This window comes from Apteryx rowi, unplaced genomic scaffold, assembly GCF_003343035.1.
Source record: "Apteryx rowi isolate R43461 unplaced genomic scaffold, aptRow1 scaffold_96, whole genome shotgun sequence".
In the NCBI taxonomy this organism is placed as follows: Eukaryota; Metazoa; Chordata; class Aves; order Apterygiformes; family Apterygidae; genus Apteryx; species Apteryx rowi.
The window spans coordinates 1,049,322-1,071,277 of NW_020451271.1; the positions used below are offsets into that span (position 1 = coordinate 1,049,322).

Here is a 21,956-nt window from a genome sequence, read left to right on the forward strand (position 1 = left end):
CCGCCCGCGGGGGGCCAGCGCCTGCGGGAGGGCGGCTGGCGGCGACCAGTTTCCAGCCCTCGCAGCGAGGCCCCGCGGGAGGGTTGGGACCCCTGGCCCTCGCGGCGACCCCCTCGCGCAGGCCGCAGCCGGGCCGGTGGCTTCGGCCCCTCCTGCAGCCTGAGCGGCCGCAGGAAAGTCTGTCCCCAGCAAGAGAGTCTCTCCCCGCCGTTTCCAGGGCACGGGAGGGCTCCCCGGGCCCCTCCGCCAGCCACAGCGTAGGGAGCTAGGGAGGTTTGCTCTGTCCCGGGCAGAAAGGGCAGGAGGGGCCTCTGCTGTAGGTCTCTCCCCTGGGCAGCGACCCGAGGGCACTGGGAGCCCGGCGCCGATGGCTGCAATCCCCCAGGGCAACACAGAAAGGCAGTGGAGGCAGCCAGAGCTGCTGCTGCTGCTGCACTGAGTGGAAGTGCCCTTTACTCGTCATCCTTGCTCACGTCAAGGTAGCGGCGAGACCTCCCTGCCTTCCCGTGTCCAGAGAGGATAAAATAATGCCCTGATCCTGTGCTGTGCCTTCACAAGCTTTGATCTGGGCCTGGGCCTTGTCGTGCCCCAGTGTTCGCACACGCAGCAGCAGTGGTGCCTGCACGGCCGCAATGAGAGTGGAAATGAACATCTGTGTTGAACTGAGATGGAAGGGGAGGAAGGAATAAGCTGGAAATTCATTAATGAAGCAGGAGAGTACTGATTCATGAGCCATACGCAAGGTGGAAAGAAAATAGGACAAAAGAAGCAGAAAGTACTGAGGGATTTTGTTGGGTTTGGGGTTTTTTGGGGGAGGGGGTTAAGATTAGAACAGAAACCCAAATTTCTTTCTGCAGGATCATTACTTACCATCTTCAGCACTGATGATCAAAAGGAGTATACTAGCAAAAGGAGATACTTGGGAGCATCTACCCAGACAAACTACAACCATGGTACAGTTCATTGTAGCAAAGGTGCAACTTAGCTTATGAGCAAGGGTGACACTCCAAACTGACCTTTTTCCTCATAGTTGATACTTTGTATCAGTACAACAGGAACACTCCGATTTTCTGACATGTATTTTTGGCACATAAGAATTTCAAGTTGTACATACATAACTGTCTCCCGTACCAAACTGACTTTATCATTAAGTAATTTTATCCCCAAACCATTTCTTAAACACACACTAGTTGTATCTATTAGTGTCAGTCCCTTTGAATCACTGCTCCGCCACATGGGAAAAAAGCATTCCCCCTAAACCTAAATCATGTTTGATTCTGGTCTGTAAACCTGGCCGTAAATTCATTTTCTTCTCCAAGCATGATCCCACATTTTGAAAAAAAAACAGTCTTGGGAGGCTGGGTTCATTCCATTGCTTCTTGAAGCACAGTACTTCATTCATGCCCTCTGTTAAGTCCTTTCCCGCGGTAGCTTTCCTGTGGGACATCTGTGCTAGATTTTCACACTTATGAACGGCAACATAATCAGACCTGTGACTTCCTGTTTTATAATAAATACTTAACACTAGTTTTCATGGTTCCATTCACAGCTGTAATTAAGAACTAAGCTAGTTATATTCTACTCATGTTTGTTGCCCTTCCTTTTAACCTTTCCGTTCTTTCCATTCCTTTCTGCAAAATCAGGCACAGCAGGTAAAGCCTTACTGAATAGTTGGCATTTCTTTATTCCCTTATGTCTGCTCATTTGTTTTCTGTGAAAACATCCTGAGTTTTTTTCCGTAGTTGCTGTCAGGCATAGCTTGATCTAATCAGCAAATTAGATTCTGCTGAAGATTCTTAAATTTTATTTGACAGTAAAGTGTGTATGGAGCTAAGACGTTGAAAGGTGTCTCTACCATGAAACCAAGCAAGGGACAGAGATCTTCCACAGCTCTACCCACAAATGCAGATATTGACCTGAACAATCTCTGCACAAACCAATTCATTTATTCATGCACCCAACTTTAAATTATAGTATTGAGTCTTTCAGAATTAAGTGGAGTATTGGCATGATCTAAGCCTTGCTCAAGATCAGTGGGATTTGGTCTCATTTAATGATGCAGACACTCTTAAAGCGTTGCACTCTTTGTTAATCCATTTTTGTACCTACATATGCTGAAAGTGCCCTATGCACTGCCTTTTGCCACATATTGGTGTAATATGCAATCACCTGGAAAAGAACACTATTCTAATGTTGAGTTCTGTTAACTGATACAGTTGTCCCAAGGCATCCACTTCCTCCTTGGAGTTCTTCCCTCTTTAAGTGCTCACTTTCTTTTCTTAAACTGACCTTACAGCGATCTTCAGAAACTATTATTGTTAGATGTCTAAAGCCAATAATTTGATTTTGTGCAGAAGCTACAAGGGTTGATTTACTATAAAAAAAGAAGAAAGTATCTGCATTTGTCCATTAAAGTACAGGCTTATATATAATCAAATTAAAAATCTCTCAGCACTTTTTAAAAGAAACTAGTTCATTACAAGGAAAGGCTCCACTGAGCAGTGTGTTTTTGGAATAATATCATTTGCCAATCATTTTTTTCTTCAGCTGAAGTGATGTATTACAGAAAGGAAAAGGATGGTCAAGTAGTATAAATAGTCCAAGATGACAAGGTAGAGAGAAAACATTTTCAATAAAGAGACCATTTATAATAATGAGAAGCCATTTACAGTGAAAAACTCCATATGTTTGCAAGTCAGGTTTACATTGGCACATCCTGTCCTGCAAACATTGCAAGATATGTCAGCTGGATTACCATTTCCCTTTAAATCCACAGCAAAGTGTGGTTTCAGTGCCCTTGTATGTTTTATGGTCTGTGAGTGTAGATTTGTGCTTCTTGAGCTTACCAGCTAATAGGACAGAAATCTGGATCTGCACATAATTCACATGTTTAACCTTACAGCAAATATGGTTTCTTCAAAATTAAAAGATCTACACGTAGACCTGAAAGTACACAAGTCTTTCTACAGTGAAGGTATAAAACTCGTATGTGTAAAATTGCATCTGTAAGAGTGCACAAAAGATGAAAGGAAAATGCTAACAGATTAATATTTCTAAATTAATGAGCATAATTGGTATATATTCTCCAAGTATTCAGATGTGTAAAACATTATGACTGCCCATGAGAATTCACACATACATCCAGAAGACAATAAATCTAGGACAGGATAGCTTTTAGTTCTTAAAAAAAAAAAAAAAAAAAGAACAGGGAATAGGAAACCACTTCTCAGGACTAAAAAGAAACATAGACAAAATGGAAGTGAGAAATGATAAATAATACAGTGTAATTAAGGAGAACACTAAAAAAATTAGAGAATAATCTAGTGTTGTCTCCTGGAACTTATCTTTTCCCAGCAGGTTTTAGCTCTCAATTTGTAGTAAAAAATCTGTAAAGAATGATAAAAAGTGGAGAAGACAACAGGAATTGCTGATGAAGTAAAATAACTACAAATGTAAAGTGGAAATCTGCAGACAATAGATGAGTAGAAAGGAAGTGAGTTCTTTCCGCTACTAGGCTAAGAGGAAAAGATGGATAACAGATGAAATAGGGTCCCTGTGAAACACAGAGTGAGAAATAATAAAGGACCCTGATATGGCAAAACTCCTACATAAATACCTCTTTATTTCTTTAGGAAGGAAGCAGAAATAAAGATACACCCAGACCCAAATTCAAGGGAGAAACTGGGACATGCAGAGGGAAAATCTGCAATAAGGAGATGATAAAAATTTATTTACCTAACTGTAATCATTTCAAGTCTTTAACATAAGCTTGGGTAAATTAGGTAAATACATTTTTGTTTATTTATTTTTCAAAAAGAAGCACTGAATAAGAGATCAGGGAAAGACAAGATACTGCTCTACTGTTTAAAATAAATGGAGAGAATGAGGTAAATAGTGAGCCTGAGTGGTTTTTCACTTGAGGAGCAAGAGCAGATGTTGGCTTAAAGGTGTTGGCTTTTCATCTTTGAAGCACATGAAAAAGGGGAAGCACTGAACAGTGAATGGCCAGGGAATAACAGCGCATTTGGTTCGGTAAAGGGATGGCAAAAGGAGAGTCAGTTCTTCATTTGTTCTACTGACTTTTGCTTATCAATATGTAAACATCTATAAATGACAGAGTGCTCACATGCCCAGTCCCAGTAAAGCTCATAAATCATACATTTAAAGTGTAATCTGGCCTCCTATATATCACGAGCTATTACATTTCACACAGTTACTTGTGTATTAAGTTAATTATTTGGCTATAAATAAATAATAACTTGTGTTTCACTAAAGCCCATTTTTGCAGAAATGCATGCAACCTTGATCTGAAGACAGCAGGAACTGAAGAACTCATTACTTTCCTTTGACAGTTTGTTCCAGTGGTTAATTACCTTCACTGTTAACTAATGGGCACCCAGTTCTAGCTTGAATTTCTCTGGCTTCAACTTCGAGTCATTGGTTCATGTTATGCCTGTTGGCCTTGATTAAAGAACCTTTATTACTTCGTATTTTCTCTCTAATATACTCATCCACTTTAGTCCAATCACCTCTTTGTAGTCTAAATGAGAGGAGCTCATTAACACTCCCTAGAGGGTTAAGACCAGGATATGTATAATTTTTTTTAGCTTTTTTTCTGCACATTTTCCAGTTTTTCCACATGAAAAATACAGATATGAGAATTCTGCAGTGTAGCTCTTGTTTTCCTTCCAGGACCTCATTCATTTATTTTTTATGTGCATGTTGACCACTCACATTAGTCTTTTTTTTTGCCGTGGAGTCAGACATTGGAGCTCGTGTTTTGCTGCTGTTTAGTGTACACATTAAATACACACACTTTTTCTGGGGTTGGGGTATCCAGGAGACAGTTTACAGAATGTAACACAGCCTGCATTATCATTTTACATTTAGTTAACCTAAAATGCCATTCATTTGAATGAGGGCTAGTCATATATAAAGTGTTTATTTTTAATCAGAATCTCATACAGTACTAAATCATATGCCTTACAAAAATCTATAATGTAATTACATTTCAGTTTGTTTGACAAGGCATACTTTCTATAAAACCACTGTTACTAGTATTAATTATATTCCTCTCCATCAAGGCTTTATGACTCTAATCCCATATCAATGTTTCTAATATTTTTCCTGGAATTATTGTCAGGCTAATCAGACAGTACTTACCTGGATTTTCTGACTTCTCTTTTTTCCTTTAACATTCGCATAATGTTAAAATTCTTTAAGTCTTGTAACATTTCCCTGGATTTTTGAAAAAATTGACATAAAAAGACTGTTCAGCCAACTCATAGGTGCAAGTTACATGGATTAAATCCAGATTTAAAAAGTCTAGGTTTTATGATACTGCATAATATCACCTAGCTGTTAATGAACTGCAGAATTCTTTACCTACATGTGATGTAAGCAGATTGGACTCCTTTCTCCCAAAACATGGAATGGAAATATTCTTTGATTGTTTTTAGTTTTTCTGTATTATCATTAACATTTCCACAGTCTCCAGCTAGTAATTGACTTGAGGCTTCTTTCTTACTAATGTAATAAGAAAATTGTTACTTACTTGTTTGAAACCTAGCTATGGATTTTTTCCTGAGATGTTGATATCAATTTTTCATACTCCACAATTTCTATTTCATATCAATATTTGTTTCCCCGTTTTTCCACTTACTATATTCTTTATTTCTAATATTTTTTTTCCTTTCACCACTGAACCAGTACTGGCTATTAAGTACAATGTTCTTTTTTTCACTTGTAGGGTTGTGACACTTTGACATATTTTATAGGAATTAAAAGCTCCCTATTTTCATTCAATTTGTCTGCCTTTTTCTGCTCAGATCATGTTGCTTGTAATCTTAGCAACAGAAAATGAACCATTTGATTTCAAAGTAAGCAGGAAACAAAAAGATATGAAAAGCAGTTTGCAGTTTCAAAGTCCAGTGGTCAACTGTAGATAATCATTATGAAGGAGAAATTATTTAAAGGGAGACCAGGTAGTAAACGGTAGAGAACAGTATGAGATAACACTGTAATGCTACTAGAAAGTTTCCCTAGCCACATCCCCAGTTTTGCAATTCAAAACAGTTCAACTGTAACCAAGGAGCAGGAGAGGCTTCTATTCAGATTTAGCTTTTATTGTTCACTGTTTTGATTTGGAGAACTAGGGAAAAGCAACTGGTTTTATTCTAATTTAAATGATTGGGATAGAAACATCAGATATCCTGAACACTGATCTCTTGAATTAGTACTTTTCCAGGGTGATAATACCATTCAAAATTATGTAGCAATACTTGCCTTGGAATAGAGGTGTTGTGAAAGGAATCTCAAAGGGATTTACCTTATCATACCAAAGCTCCAAAACCTGAGCTCTCACATATGCCCAGAAATGTTCACATTCAGAAGTGCAGAGAGACTTCTAACCTTCCAAGCCACTGAGCAACTTCAAACAGCTGCCATTAGAAGAAAATCCCCTCACATATATTGTATATGAAATCTATGCCCAAATCACACCAGATTCTCATGCAGTAAGTTATCCAGTGGCTCTAATATTGTATCAGTCTTGCAATACATCAGTATACAGCAGTTTTACACCAGTCAAAAGAAGGGTTTGATATAATTTTATTTTATTTTTTCCTGTAAGATTTTGTATTTCACAATCTCCACCCAGTTGTTTCAGAATCTGAAAACAGGCATTTTCTGTTTTCTACTGAAACACAGGAGTCTTAAATATCTCTTCAGCTGCTTCCTAGTGTTTGTTCCACAGGAAGGGAGTTAGTTCGTAGCATAGTGTGCATTGTTGTATCTGCATCAGCAAAGCAGATAAGGGCAGCCTCTCTTCATCTGCAAAAGGGGCAGAGGAAGAGCACCAGGAGACAGTGAAGTAGTTAAGGGTTATTATGAAGGATTCAGGGAACAAGAGGACAGTCAGGTAAGCAGAAAAGGTCACCTGCTATTTATGCTCCCAGGCTGCTTCTTGTTCCCCAGATTCTTCAGTGGCATGTAAACACTTTCTCTGAAATAGCTTATTTTTGTTTCCCAGCTGTGGCGTGGTGTTTCTCCTACAGAACAGAAATTCTCCTAAATTCTGTTGTTATTCTTGCTTAGCACTTAACACCTGACTTTGGCACTGAAATACTCTGTCTCGTGTATGCTGAACGTTCAAACATCCAATATTCCTTTTGCACAGAAGGGATGGCCCATCCCTGGCTGTTTTACCTGACACTCTTTTGGGCTAGAATCATATAGAGTCAGTGGGACTTTTTGCTGGAAAATTTGATGTTCCACAGAATTTGGCTATTTTTGCTAAACAATAGTTTAGTCAGGAGAGACCCTGTCATATGAAAGAGCATGTTCCTTGTGAGCATTCTGAGTCCCCATGCTATTTTGATTTTGGCAAATCTCACCTTGGAATTCAGAGAAGCAGAAGATAAATTTCAGATTGAAAGGCATCGTTTATAGTTTCATGGGACATTTGCTGGACTGTCCCACACTGGCCATAAATAGAATGCCCGCAGCGACAAAACTGATGGCACTAGATCAAAGCATCTACAAAGCTTCTAAAAGTAAGATTCCTTTGTGAGCTTCCCATTAGTATTTTCTCCCCTACATTTATACTTCTTTTAGTGGTTTTGTTCAGAGCTGAGCTTTTGGTATTGAGTCACTGACACTCAGCTTTGCCAAGTTGCAAATTATGAACTAAAAGTGTGGAAATGCAAACTAAAAGCTTGTTTATCAGAAAGCTTCCTTGCTAGCGTATGGTATTGAAGCAAGTTGTTCAGTGACAGGAGTGCTAGTGCTTTTTCAGTGTCACAGGGAAAGTGAAATCCATGCCAGGTAAAGCAGCGTACTAAGCCCAGGAAGCTGTAGGAATTCTCAAGAATAAGTGCTCCTTTCATAGTTAAAATCCCAGAGACTCTACAAAATCCCTGCAGAATGGTGTTTAAATGAGGTACTGCAGGAGCAGTAGATAAAAGGGGGTACGCTCCACTAATGAACATGTCTTGTGCCAGCTCTTTACAAAGAATAGCATGTTTCCATCCACATCAAATCAGCTCTACTGGAAGATGTCAAAAGAGAGAGATGAGAGGCTATGGCACAGTTTATTCCTTTCCACTCACCTCAGTCTGGCATCTCACAGAGCCTATTGGTCATATTGGGTCTAATCTTGCCTCTATTGAAAAAATTCCTCGTAACAGAAAAGTTTTTATGTGAGGGTTGGATTGGCCTGGGGCAGAAAGGGAATATTATTCCAACAACAAACTCAGACATATCATAATCCCAGGTTACATTGCTGTTCACTTAAACAGTAATAATATGATTGAAAACAATATGATTGTTGTGGCCTTTATTAGGTTCAGGAGTTAAAAAACTGTTTGCCATGAATGATAATCTTTCCGAGCTACTATTTCAGGGTATTTATCTGCAGATTCAGACAATGCTGTAATGTATGGAGAGCATCTATTTGAGGGTTTCACGCTTATAAGATAGGAAATTTTGTAGATCTAATAACATTCTACCCCTGTACACATTTTCCTAGTATTAGTCTTTTTTTTCATAACTATTTTCACTGGTAATTTAATAAATTATTCATTATATCCCATGTTTGAATTATATTCCCATACAAACAACATCCATCAGAGTTGATGCAAATGCAACAGTGCATGCTGTACCTTACAAAGAACTGGCATCTCACATTTTTATTAGTAGAAATGTATCTAGAAATTAAAAGTGCTTTTCTAAAAATACGTACAACAGATCTCCTTATGACTTCTTCCTTTCCTGTTTTTCTTCAAAAGCAGCTTAAAGAGGCACTGTGCACCTGCTTTTTTCTTGTATTTACATCTGTTTCTAGATGAGAAAGAAGGAAATAAATGTTAAACTGAAGGGACTTATTTTATTTATGATTGCAAGGATTCTTGGCTTCAAAAATCAGTTCAATTCCAGTGCCTTTCATCTTTCATTCTAAGCAGGATGACAAAGAAAGCATTCATAGACACAACACATGTGACATGGGGCAGTCTAATGGCATTAGAACAGTTCAGTGAAGCATTAATGAATTTAGAGTGATGACAGCACAACAGTGCTAGGATCTAATCTGCTCTATGGTAAGTGGTTTTCATAAGTAACCTCAAACACAAATAACCAGTCAAGACTCTAACTAAAATCTTTTATTTTCTGACAAAACATAATCAACTAATTTTCCTTTGAAATCAGTAGTTAATTTCTTGCTTGCTTTTTCACATTACTGGAAATTTCTTCAGTCCATGTCATCTCTCACACTGTTCTCACCCAGTACACTTTCAAATGTTCAGATGAGACATCAGACATTCCAAGTGTCAGATATTTCAAATACATTTTTGCCTATGATCACATGTACTTCATGCCACTAGCCTCAGCAGCTGCTTGGAAATAAGATCCAAACACAAGCTTTGCACAGAAAAATATATGGTATGATATGGAATATATGGTCCATTATGCTGTACTTTTATTCCTGCTTCATATTTGTCACTCGTTTTTTCACCATTATACCTTCTTGCTATCATATTTCTGTGTCTACTCATGTATTTGGGTGAGGTGGACGTACAAAGCGTTAAATCATATATCAGCAAGGTTCATGAGATGAAGACAAGATGTGAACGCTGACTATTTACACAAGACCTGATTCTGCCCCACTGACATCATTTKTAGATTAGTAACTCCATTGCAGGCATTCACTTTTAAGGAGAACTATGACTTTTGTACTTGAAGCAAAGCAAAGAAAAAGTACTTCTGGTATTTCTTTCATGTCTATGTCCTTCCGTATATCCCATGATGTTTATCTGAAGAAATACATGTTCTTCAAAATGCTATCAAGATAAATATTCTAAAGCACATTCTCTGTTCCCAGGATGTGAGTAAAGAAACAGTACTGGAAGCAGACAATGAACACAAGGGGGAACTGAGTGTCTGTCATTGTAGGTTTCCTGGGATCTGCCAAATCTCACTGAAGCTAGATGAAGGCATGCTGAGGTGGAAAGGATGACAATAAAAAGAGGTAGAAGGGATGACAGTAAAAAGTGGAGATACTCTGCTGTCTCCAGTGTTCTTTCTTACAGCATGGGTAAACAGAATAAAGCTAGCCTTACTTTAGTTTAGTCCGGTATTAATACCAGTGAAACTAAGCAATATGGCGTGCCATGTAGACTAGCTAATTGCATGGGTACCCAAAGGTCTGGGAAGACTGGTATAGCACAGCTAAAGCATTTGTGATCAGTATCAATGCCATCAAGATCAAAGCCAACTTTGATAGGAATAAGAGTTTATTAGTGCACCAATAAAATTTATAATTCCACCCCGGATACACTGTAGCAGTCTTCTTACTCAAAGAAAATGTAGTTCTAAGGACATTGTCATGAGAGGGAAACTATAGAAGCAAGGCAGAATAGAGGTGAATCCACAGAGAAGTTTTATTTTCTCCCAGACTACTTGTTATTGATTTTAGTGGGACTTCTCAGGTCAGCAAAGATTGGAGGAGAAGACAAATCTGTCCTTTTCCTATCAGAAATGCCTTGAGAATAAGATTTACAAAAAAAGATTGTATAGGATTGATTGCCTTCATTAGCCTCATTTCCTCATTTCAGTARCATTATTAGCTATAAATCACAGAAGGACAGTTTTATATGGAATTACATAATTATTAATATCACATCATCATCATCCCTCCATCAGTTATCATACTCATTCATCGTATGTTGGAAATCCCAATAAAATCTATCTAACTCAAGACTAATAACATGGATGTACCTTTCCCTCTTCCCTCCCTTCTGTTAGCTTGTTTTTATCTTACTTTATTTTTTTAATTCTATTGTCAAATTGATTTGCCAAGCATCAAATTCTTTTTTGCTTCTTAGCGTGCCTCATGCATCAAAATGCATTAAGGAAGATATCAACTATCTCTATTGCTTTAAATGTTGTTTTTCCTTCATAGCCACTGAAAATAAAGACTTATGAATGCATTAATCCTCAGCAGAGTAATTGGTAGTTCCACATTTGTTAAGCATGCAGGCCAAAATTTACTACTGAAAGTGTGAAGTATTAAAGTATAGTTTGGCCTGTATGCTTAATGTTTAAAATAATTCATTGATAATAATAATAATAATAATAATAATAGGAAGAAGAAGAAAAAATAAAATTACCTAATCTAGTCTATTTTCAAACCTGGGAAGAAAGTGAGTTTTTCCTAACAACTAAAAACTGCCCTCAGAAGCAATTTTATCTCTGTGGAATTGGTGTAAAAGTCATGCTGTTACATATTCCTTCTGTTCAGTATCTAAAAGGCTGGAGGAGATAATTTTTACACACATATTCCCAGCCCTGCTCTGTTCCCTTTGTGCTTTGTGGGATCAGCACAAAAGGTCTAGAAAGTAGGCTGGAAAAATCAGCTGTGGGTTCTCCTTGAGAGAAGGGCTCCTGAGCGGTTGCAGCGCCAGTACAGCTGGCAGTACAGTCCACCACCAGCAGCTCACTCCTCCTCTCTAGTGTACTGGCTGGATGAAGGTCATGATCCTCCCTATGCACCTTACCTGGTGGCAGCCCAGCCTGTAAGGACTTCATTTGATGAAGAATGGCAAAGTATCCACCATCCACCCCAGAATCAAGTGCCAAAAAGTCACTGCTGTCTTTCTCTGTGGATATCAGGATCTTGAGTATACTTACACCATGCAGGCTTATACAGGAATTCTTTCTAACAGAACTTAATAATAATAGAACTTTTTTAATTATATAAGCAGTGATTTCACAGAATCATGGAACTGTTGAAGTTGGCAGGGACCAACCTTACCCCCACATTAAAAAATGTTTTCTTATGTTTAAATAGAATTTCCTGTATTTCAGTCTGTGCCCATTGCCTCTTGTCATTTCAGTAGATGCCATAGAAAAGAGCCTGGCTCAGTCTTCTTTACACCCTCTCATCAGGTATTTATACACAGTGATAAGTTCCCCCCGAGCCTTCTCTTCTCCATGCTAAACAACCCCAGCTCTCTCAGCTTCTCCTCATATGACAGATGCTTCAATCTCTTAATCATCTTAGTGGCCCTTCGCTGAACTTGCTCCAATATGCCCCTATCTCTCTTGCACTGGGTAGCCCAGAAGTGGACCCAGCACTCCCAGTGTGTCTCACCAGTGCTGAGTAGAGAGGAAGGATCACCTCCCTCCACCTGCTGGCAATGCTCTTCCTAATGCAGGCCAGGATGCCACTGGCCTTCTTTCCCACAAGGGCGCATTGCTGGCTCATATTCAACTTGCTCACCAGGACCCCAGACCCTTTTCTGCAAAGCTGTTTTCCAGCCAGTCAGCCCCCAGTTTGTACTGGTGTATTCCTCCCCAGGTGCAGGACATTGCACTTCCCTTTGTTGGACATCACAAGGTTCCTCTCTGCCCATTTTGCAGCCCATCGAGGTCCCCCTGAATGGCAGCACAAACATCTGGTGTATCAATGCTCCTCCCCATTTAGTATCATCTGCAGACTTGCTGAGGGTACAGTCTGTCCTACCATCCAGGACATTAATGAAGATGTAAAACAGTAAGGGTCCCAGTATCAACTCCTAGAGCACACCACTACTGACTGGTCTCCAGCTGGACTTTGTCCTGCTGATCTGGCAGCTCAGCCAGTTTTCAATCCACCTCACTGACCATTTATCTAGTCCATACTTCTTCAGTTTGACAATGGGGATAATATGGAAGAYAGTGTCAAAAGCCTTGCTAAACTCAAGATAAACAACATCCACTGCTTCCCCCTTATCCACCAGGTGTCATTTCATCATGGAAGGCTATCAGGTTGGTCAAGACTGGTTTTGCCTTCATAGAACCATGCTGACTACTCTCAATCATATTCTTGTCCTTCACGTGTTTAGAAATGGTTTTGAGGATTATTGGCTCCACCACTTTCCCAGGGATCAAGGTGAGACTGACCAGTTTGTAGTTCCTCGGTCCTCCTTCTTGAAGATGGGAGTGACATTTGCATTCTTCCAGTCCTCAGGAACCTCTCCTGATCACCATGACCATTCAAAGATAAGTGCGACTGGCCCTGGAATGACATTGGCCAACTCCCCAATTGCTCATGGGTGCCCACAGCCCATGGTCCATGGACTTGTGTATGTCCACTTTGTTTAAAGGTTCCCTAACATGATCCTACTCCATTAAGGGTAAGTCTTCCTTACTCTAGTCTTCCCCACTGGTCTCAGAGGCTGGGATTCCTGAAGGAAAATCTTACCAGTAAAGTCTGAGATGAAGAAGGCATCGAGGCACCTGGCCTTTGTCACCAGGTCCCCTGTCCCATTCAGCAGTGAACCCACACTTTCCTTTAGTCTTCTTTTGCTGCTGATGTACCTGTAGAAGCTTTCTTGTTGCCCTTCACTTCCATTGCCAGATTCAGCTCCAGACGGTCTTTGACTTTTGTAACCCCATCCCTGCATGCTGGGATAGTGTTTCTACATCCCTCCTGCATCACCTGACACTACTTCCACCTTTGTATGTTTCTTTTTTATGTCTGGGTTTTGTCAGGAGTTTCTTGTTCATCCATGCAGGCCTCCTGCCAACTTTGCTTGACTTCCTGCACATGACAGTGGACCATTATTGAGGTTGGAGGAGTTGATCCCTGAAAATCAACCAGCTCTCCTGGACCCCTCTTTTCTCCAGGACCACCTCCCATGGGATTTTTCCAAGCATATCTCTGAAGAGGCCAAAGTCTGCTCTGCTGAAGTCCAAGGCTGTGATCCTACTATTTGCCCTTCTCTCTCCTTTCAGGATCCTGAACTCCACCATCGCATGGTCACTGCAGCCAAGGCTGCCCCCAGCCTTCACATCCCTGACCAGTCCTTCCTTGTTTGTAAGTACAAGGTCCAGCAGAGCATCTCCCCTCATCAGTTCCTCAATCACCTGTGTTAGGAAGTTGTCATCAATGCACTCCAGAAGACTCCTGGATTGCTTGTGCCTTGCTGTGTTGCCCTTCCAGCAGATATCGGGGCAATTAATGTGCCCCAGGAGGACCAGGGCCTCTGAGACGTCTTCCCATTGTCTGATGGAGGCCTCATCTTCCTCTTATTCTTGATCAGGCAGTCTGTATCAGACACCCACCAGAACAGCACCCATGTTGGTCTGCCTGCTTGTCCTGACCCATAAGCTCTCAGCTGGCTCCTCACTGCGAGGCAGAGCTTCATGTGTTCTTGCTGCTCTCTCACATGCAGGGCAATTCCCTCTCCTCACCATCCCAGGTTGTCCCTCCCAAAAAGCCGGTATCCAGCCACTGCAGCACTCCAGTCCTGTGAGTGTGATTTGCCCATTACTTAGGGATTTCTAAAAATCCAGGCTCCCTCTACTGAAGAATTCAAAGGTGAGTGTTTTCCTTTTTTTTATTTCTCTTCCAGAAAGAACTAGCAACAAACAGAAAGTCCACTTCTCAGTACTATTGCAAGGTGCATATGTTATGGTCAAATACATCCTATGCTGCTGTTAATTTTGCAACAAAGAAATGTTTCTATCAGATGGTTCTTATCAACAAAATTAAATAGGCTTTCTAAATAAACAGCTTGCTAATATTTTTCTGTGAGCCAGTTTTAAAATGGGTCACATTGTTCTTCTCTTTACTGGTAACCTAAAATAGAAGTTATTATATCAACAGTGGTTTGCACATAATAGAATGTTATCTGAAATTGAGTTTGGGCTGTTTTTCCTTGAAAATTAAGGCTATATTAGTGGTGTTATTGATAATTATCATAGTTTACTTTTTATTTTTCTATTTTGAAACAATATTTTTGATAGTAAAAATTGCAACTGGGGTTCTGATTAAAGAATATGATCTCTTGGAACAAGCTATAAGTAAGGTGAATGTTCATGTTAAGAGCATAGCATTATAGAGCCTTCCTTTCCCTCCATGGGCCAAACCCTCTGCTGGCAGATTGGGTGCAATTCCACAGACTTCAGTGGAACTACATCAATTTACATGACAGAGAATACAGGACTTTTTTTTTTATTAAAATTGACCTAAGCTATAAAAATACGGGTGGTATTTAAGTAAAAGCCTTGCCAGCATTTGCTTTCACAAATCTTAGATTCAAGAGGCCACTTGTGAGACTCAAATCTCAGTCCATTTCTCTCTGGAGTATCTTACAGATGTGCAGCTGCAGCTATTCAACAGCAAGGAAACACGAGCTGTCCACAACCCTYGGCAAGTAATCAGGCGCATGCTGCCCACCCAAGGCACGCAAGGCCGTCCAGGAGTCACCAGCCCCTCAGAGAGAGGGCTTTCTTACAGTCATTGTGTAATGCTCAGGGGAAATGGAAATTCAGATGTGCACAGGATGAAAGTCATCTGGCCCAACTCAGGTCTGTGTGTTACTTCAGCGCTAGTTAAGATTGTGTTCAGGCCACGCCAGAATAAGATTTGGCCAGCCATAGAGAATGCAGCTGTAGAGAATTCCTCCTCTGAGAGTGGATTTCCCCATCATCATCACGTAATCAGCCTTTGCTCCCACTCAGCACTCCATTCAAGTTTAAAGGGTGTGTCAGGGCTCTGCTTCAGTGAGCTAAGTTAAACTAGGACAAGGATGGGCAAAATCATTTGCAACCCTTAAAAAACAAAATGAGGAAAAGAAAGAGGCCTTTCCATCATCTGCTGATAGAACAGGAGAGAACAGACCCAAGTACAAGGTCTTGAATAAATCTTGCACCATGCATTAGACTCTTCTGGGATTTCTTCAGAGGTGAATTTCACATGGACAGAGATCAATGAAAAGCTGCACATTCAATCTGTTTCTTATAAAAAAATATATTTGAGTGTCTCCAGTGTGCARGCCAGAACTGTCTGAAAGTCACTGGAAAATGAAGTGCAGAAAGGCTAAGAATTTCATGCTTCTTTTCTTTTTATATACTCTTTATTCCCATAGATCCTATGGGAAGCATAGGACTTCAGCACAGGGACAGCCAGAAAGATTCAGGGCTGTTAAATTAGTACCTTGCCTAAATCCCAAGGTAAACTAGTTGAGCTAAATTAATCTATGAACCCTCATGTGAGATCTAGAGCCCCTGAGCAGTGAAGATATTTTGAGATGATCTAATTGTGGTTTGAGAGAAGGGAGCGTATAAGCACAAGTAATGCCATATTCTGCGCTGCGGTGGGTTTAACACACAGCTCTCTGCAAAAAAGCCAACACAGGCAACAACAAATACAGCCAGAACACCAGGGATCAAAGATATCAGAAATTCATTTCTAGAAATTAGTTGCTGGAATAATCATAGGATGCAACATTTATAATGCTTGCTAGGAAACTGAGGAAGATGTGTAAAGCAAAAGAGCAGGGATGATTACTACTTCCAATTAATAGCTTGTGTTACACAGGAGCTGTCTCTCATAGAAGTTTTTTTAACTTTTAAGAAGGAATCAGAGGCACCCTGGCTACGTTTGTTTTCTGATGCTCAAGCAGGAACAGTTGGCAGTAGTGCCATTTGGTGGAACGCATTAGGGAATACAGGTACTGCCACATTAATGTTGCATTGGGAAGCCGGGGAACAGGCCTTGACAAATCGCAGGCCAGGGCTGCGCAGTGGAGCAGAGCGGAAGCGGCGTTGGGGTAATCCAGTTTTCCCTTCTGACAATGCTTTCTGAGAGTCCGGCGCCACGGGGTGGAAGCGCTGCGTCCATCCTCCTCCGTAAGGAGCCTAGGGTCAACACTGTGAAAGCACGTGTGAATTATCGTGGTCTTGTCAGCTTAACTACTACAATTAAAGAAGAAAGGAATAGAGGTGATTTCCAATATGTTGCTTATACATACAGAAATTATACTGTGTTGGTATGTCCACCTTCATTTGGTGAATGGAATTTATGTACTGAAATGGACTTCGTTATAAAATTCCTGAGATTACACTTTTGTTTTTATCTCTTTGTATGACTGGAGGAAAACATTTTTAAAATGCCACGCTTAAGATAGATAGAAAATAAAATGAATAAGCATTTTGCACTTTGTGACTCCTTCAAGATGTGACTGATCATTGCCCCATTGTCGTAGGTGAACCCTGCCATAGAAAACTTCAGATAATCCTCAGTGGCATTTCCAACACCATTAATGGAATGGACAAGGCTAAGATAACAATGCATAATTTATTTTCTGAAAGCAACTGACAGAAGGAAATGGATATCAAATGAATTAACCCGTTAGAACAGTAAGGCACATTAGGAAATTCAAAACAGACCGCCTGGAATGATTTACCTCTAGCACGAGGTTAATGTCAGTTCCTTGTTTAAGAGCACCAGTGTTGTAATCTAGTGCTCCAGTTTTAGAAATCTTGATGGGTGCATATCCTGGGGTTTTTGTGTTAAGATGAGCCTGCACTTTATTAATTATATGACTAAATTACTACCTGCAGCAACCATACACATAAGTTTAGTATTATGTGGAAGGGCTACATTTACATTCATACGCGTGTGCGCGCATACACACACACACACCACATGCACAGCCATACCAACATTTTCTAATATAAACAAAAAGTGCTATTATTTGCTTGCTGAGAGGCATTATTAAAATTAGTAGGTATGTTATATGCTGTAAATACTTCTGTCTTTAAGAAGCTGCATCTGTATCCAGTGCACAAGCTTGGCAATCATCTCAAAGGAGCAAGGATTCTCTGATTTATAACCAAAAGAGAATTTCTCAGAAATTGCATTTTACCATTTGTCAACCACAAGCTGTCAATGAAACCTGTTTACTCTTGGTAAACTTCCACCTGTGCCTCTTTCAAAGTTAACAGATTCTATTTTTAGAAAATCGGATTTTCTGTTCTCCACATACCAGACTCCACTACAGCACCACTAAAGTAATGTGTGCATTTATAGCTATCATTAATACAGTATTTTTATTAAGAACCTCAGTTTCTTTATATCCTTCATGAGGTAATAAACCATAACTAAAGGAGTCAGGGGCTGTAATGTAGAAACTCTTGCCATTATGTGCATAGCACAAACTATACTTTGCAAAGAGACAGCTGGCACATTAAGGATTCCTTTATATATTAAGGACAAAACCACTATAGGACTTTTCATTAAAAAAAATTCTTAGTAACACAAGACCTCATTACACTACTGTCTTTCAAAATGGCTAAAACTTGACTTTTGTGTGCAAATAATGAGATCTAGACAATACCATGAAAATGGTCCTGTTGACTGAAATCTGAGGATCCCGCATACGTTCTGGTGTGTGACCAGCTGCTGTGAAAAGCTCTTTGCAGTCCTGTGGGTGCAGTAATCTCCTGGAGCAACAAGGGTCATCACCAGACAAAAGCAATTCAAGCCACGCAACCTATCACTTCCCTGCCTGAGAAGAAAATGAGGAAGGGAGGAAGAAGCCTTGTTCTATCCTCTGCACCACCAAGTGTTTTTACATCATCCCGGATTATGGAGTATAGCTGGGATTGTGGAGCATGGGTACTTCAGGAAAGGGCAGTCTTCATTGACCCTGTGGGCCGCACAATGTGTGCTCCCACATGTCCAAGACAGAAAGGTCACAGCCACAGACTTCACATCTCTCTCCAGAGCTAGTCTGCACCCATCCCTGATTAACTCATCCTGGTTACGAGGAAGAGAGGTTACATGCTTCTGTGTGAAGTCTGTGTTTATCCTGGGGGAGTACAAAGGAGAATCCAGTTAAAACTAAATTAACAGCTTCCTTCTTAAGGATGAAATTATTACTGTGCAACACAGATTAAACTAAAATTCTGTGAATTATGGCTCTGATTTAATTTTCCAATGATCTTTTACAATGTGTAGTGTCCAACAATATATAGTGATAATTGTAATAAAAGAGTACAGAAGGATATACAATGTATAATGACATATGATGTCTTTAGTGCTCAAACCATAGTTTGCATGTAAATTGTGACTACACAAAATAGCTTGGCACAAGGAAAAAGGTTTTTTCTTCTGAAAAAAAAAATAGCTGTAATGGAATGAGACAAAATTACCAAAGTAAGGGCAGAATAACTTTAGTTCAAGCAATTGTTCCCTGGTTACAACCTTACTGGGGCATCCGAATTTTCTTGTGATATCCCAATCATATTTGTGATCCTGTAAGTGTTGAAATCCCTTTCTTAAACTGTATTGGTCACTCCCCCTTAACTGAATTCCCCATGTACATACAAACACACAGGCACAGACACACACAGACACGCACACGCACTCTTAACCTTTCTCATTACACACCAAAAGGCTTTAGTGGAGGGCCAAGCCACTGCACTTCTGCAATCAAACATGATGCTGTTTCATGGAAGTAGCTTGCAAATTCTTGGGCAGCAGATGTGCTATCCCAAATCAAGGCAAGCTCCTTGCAGCCTGCCAGCTCTCAGTTCAAACTGAGAGTCAGAATCATACACAATCCTCTTCCTTTATTTTTTTGGCCTAAAACAGCTCTATTGACATCAACATTCATGGAAATGCTCCAAAGAAAAATGCTAGATTTAGCTGACAGATGCATAAAATCTCATGTTGTCACAGAATTCCCCCATGTCTACTCAGCACCAGCTGCAAAGAATGCAAATCTACAGCTGGGTCTGGTGTTCATTTGTACTCCAGATTCCCTCCTTCACAGCTGCTGTTTTCCACTTTCATGTACTTAGAGACAAATTTTCAGATGTAGGAGGCAGACTATGGCTCCATATATTGATGCAAATATACATGTTCCTTTATTTGCCTCAGAAAATGTCCGAGCTAAATAATACTGTATTTGTGAGGGCATATTTGAGTATACTGAGCCTCCAGTATTGAAAACAATCTTGTTCATCTTTCAAACATAATCCCTTTTCAACAAGTTCTCTGGAACCAGTGTTGTCTTTCTGAATATTTGTTCAGATTTGAAACAATGGGAACCTCATCCCTGCTTAGGCCTCCTGGGCACTGTGGAAATAATAATCATATCTGTAGTAATACAAAACAAAAGACCTGTAATCATGAGGAACTGTTGAGCAGCATTTCTTCAATTATCTGGACTTTTGCCGGCCATCCCATATGCCCCTCAGGAAAGGAAGCTCTAGCTTGCCATTATGATTACTGTTACCTTTGCTCTCCCCTGTGTAGATATTATCAACCTGCACAGCTTTTTAATACAGTCAGTGAGTGCCATTAAAATAATAACTCTGCAAGAGCTATATTCATGTGAAGTTTCCCTTATTTTCTATCTAAATAGAGGGAAAATCTCAAACAGCAGGTAAAGATGAGTACAACAGCCTGCATTTGTTTTCTTGGCTTTCTTTAAATGAATTTAGATTTCCAAGACTCACCGCCAGTGGCCTCAGGTTTGGATTTCATTTTCGTAGACAAAGATAACATGCATTCTTTTCCCCTACTTATGTAATGCTCTTCAATTCACTGAATTCTCAGTTGTACAGATAGTAATGGTGATCCTTTCAAAGATTTATTTACTTATATCTCTGATTTTCAGCCAAATCACTGATTTATACTTTAAAAATTTTTATTCATCCTACTGCTGAGACACCTTATTGATTTTACAAAGGGATGAGTCTTATGTCATGTGATGGGGAAGTATTCAAAACACAGGCTCAAATTTGAATAAAAAGTTGAAACTGGACAATCACATGTAAATACCTATTTTTTAAGACAAGTACAGCATGTACTTTGCCAGTACAGCATGACTTATATCAGACTCTGTTAGCTTCACAGAATTTTTATCTTTTCCTGAACTGTTTTTATTGCCTTCAGTTAGATGGTAAACCCACGCTGTGAATTGCAGTATTGCACAGATTTCTCACCCTGTACCTGCAAATGGTAGAGACCAGCCTCACAAGAAGTACCACATATTTCTTCAAGCCTTGCCCTGGCTTATGTGCAGCTTGTTCCAGCTCTTGCAACAGCGTTACTGCCCAATACTTCCAGTTCTGGCCTTAGGGCGAGCAGAGCCAGGTCAGGTATCTGCATCTGCAATATAAATATTCTTTTAAACTTTCACATTGCTGTAAGATTACTCCAGGGAATCAGATGAACAAAATCTGACCACATCATACTGAAAAACTGACTCCTTCTAATGTGGTATAAACCAAAGTCAGGGTCTTATTTTTGTCATGAAATGTTTTAACATAACTTGAATGGTAGTTATGAAATGTAAAGGTTAAATGGAATGGAGAATTTCCAGCTAATTCTCTATTTACTAACTGTGGCCCTGAGACAGAGCAAAGGTAATGAAAATGTTAAGCATTAAATGCATTTTTGGGTAGTCTAGAAATGTTTGGTTTTTTTTTTTTTTTACATATTCACAATATCAAGTTTTCAATATCAACAATAGTATCAATTTAAGAAAGCATTGATTTAAGAGAGCAGAATAAGTGGTGTTTACTGGTTTTACAAAAAAGCAATAGCAGAGATTGTCTATCTATCCAATAAGAAGAAAGGAGGGAGAAGAGTTTCAAACACTTTGTTTGAAGTGATATGACCCGGCACAAATAGCCTCAGTGACATTTAAGAGCAAGTAGTCCAAGCATCAAGTACATGTACTTCATATCATGAAGGAAAGTGTGACAAGTTCAGCCTGATCTGCCTAAGTAAACTAGCCAGTGCCCAGCTTGACAGAGATTTTCATTTAATTCTGAGTCCCAGAAGTTAATCCTCAGTATTTTTACAAGTATCACCAGGGTATAGGTAGTTATGTATTTGACTTCAGATGACTTTCTATTGATATCCTAATGAAATGTCTTAGCAGAGTAATTAGAAATGCTTTTACCAATTTACTCTTTTAGGTTAGTGAGTGTTTCCCTGAAAGAATGGAAGGAAATTACTATCCAGGTAAGAGTAAATATTTCTGAAATTAATAAGGAAATACATGTTCAGAGATTTAAAAAAAAAACCCTACCCAGAGAAGATATTTAAAAATGTGATTGTGTAAAAGAAATGTAAAAAATGTTGATCAAATGCTAAAGAAAAGAGAAAGTGC

At 39.7% G+C, this 21,956-nt stretch overlaps 1 long non-coding RNA gene across 11 annotated transcripts in view; it reads right to left on the reverse strand.

The window, feature by feature from the left end:
* Nucleotides 1-16,211: 16,211 nt before the first annotated feature.
* Nucleotides 16,212-21,956, reverse strand: part of LOC112978662 — a 47,545-nt gene continuing 41,800 nt past the window's right edge. For 8 of the 11 annotated variants that reach the window (XR_003257969.1, XR_003257970.1, XR_003257968.1 and 5 more), the window contains 2 exons: nucleotides 20,789-20,947; nucleotides 16,212-16,695 (listed from right to left, as the gene is read on the reverse strand). This is a non-coding gene — a long non-coding RNA (uncharacterized LOC112978662). Of the gene's footprint in view, nucleotides 16,696-17,103; nucleotides 18,639-20,788; nucleotides 20,964-21,956 lie in introns of those variants that run through there. The other 3 variants (XR_003257972.1, XR_003251753.1, XR_003257971.1) reach the window with 3 other exon arrangements.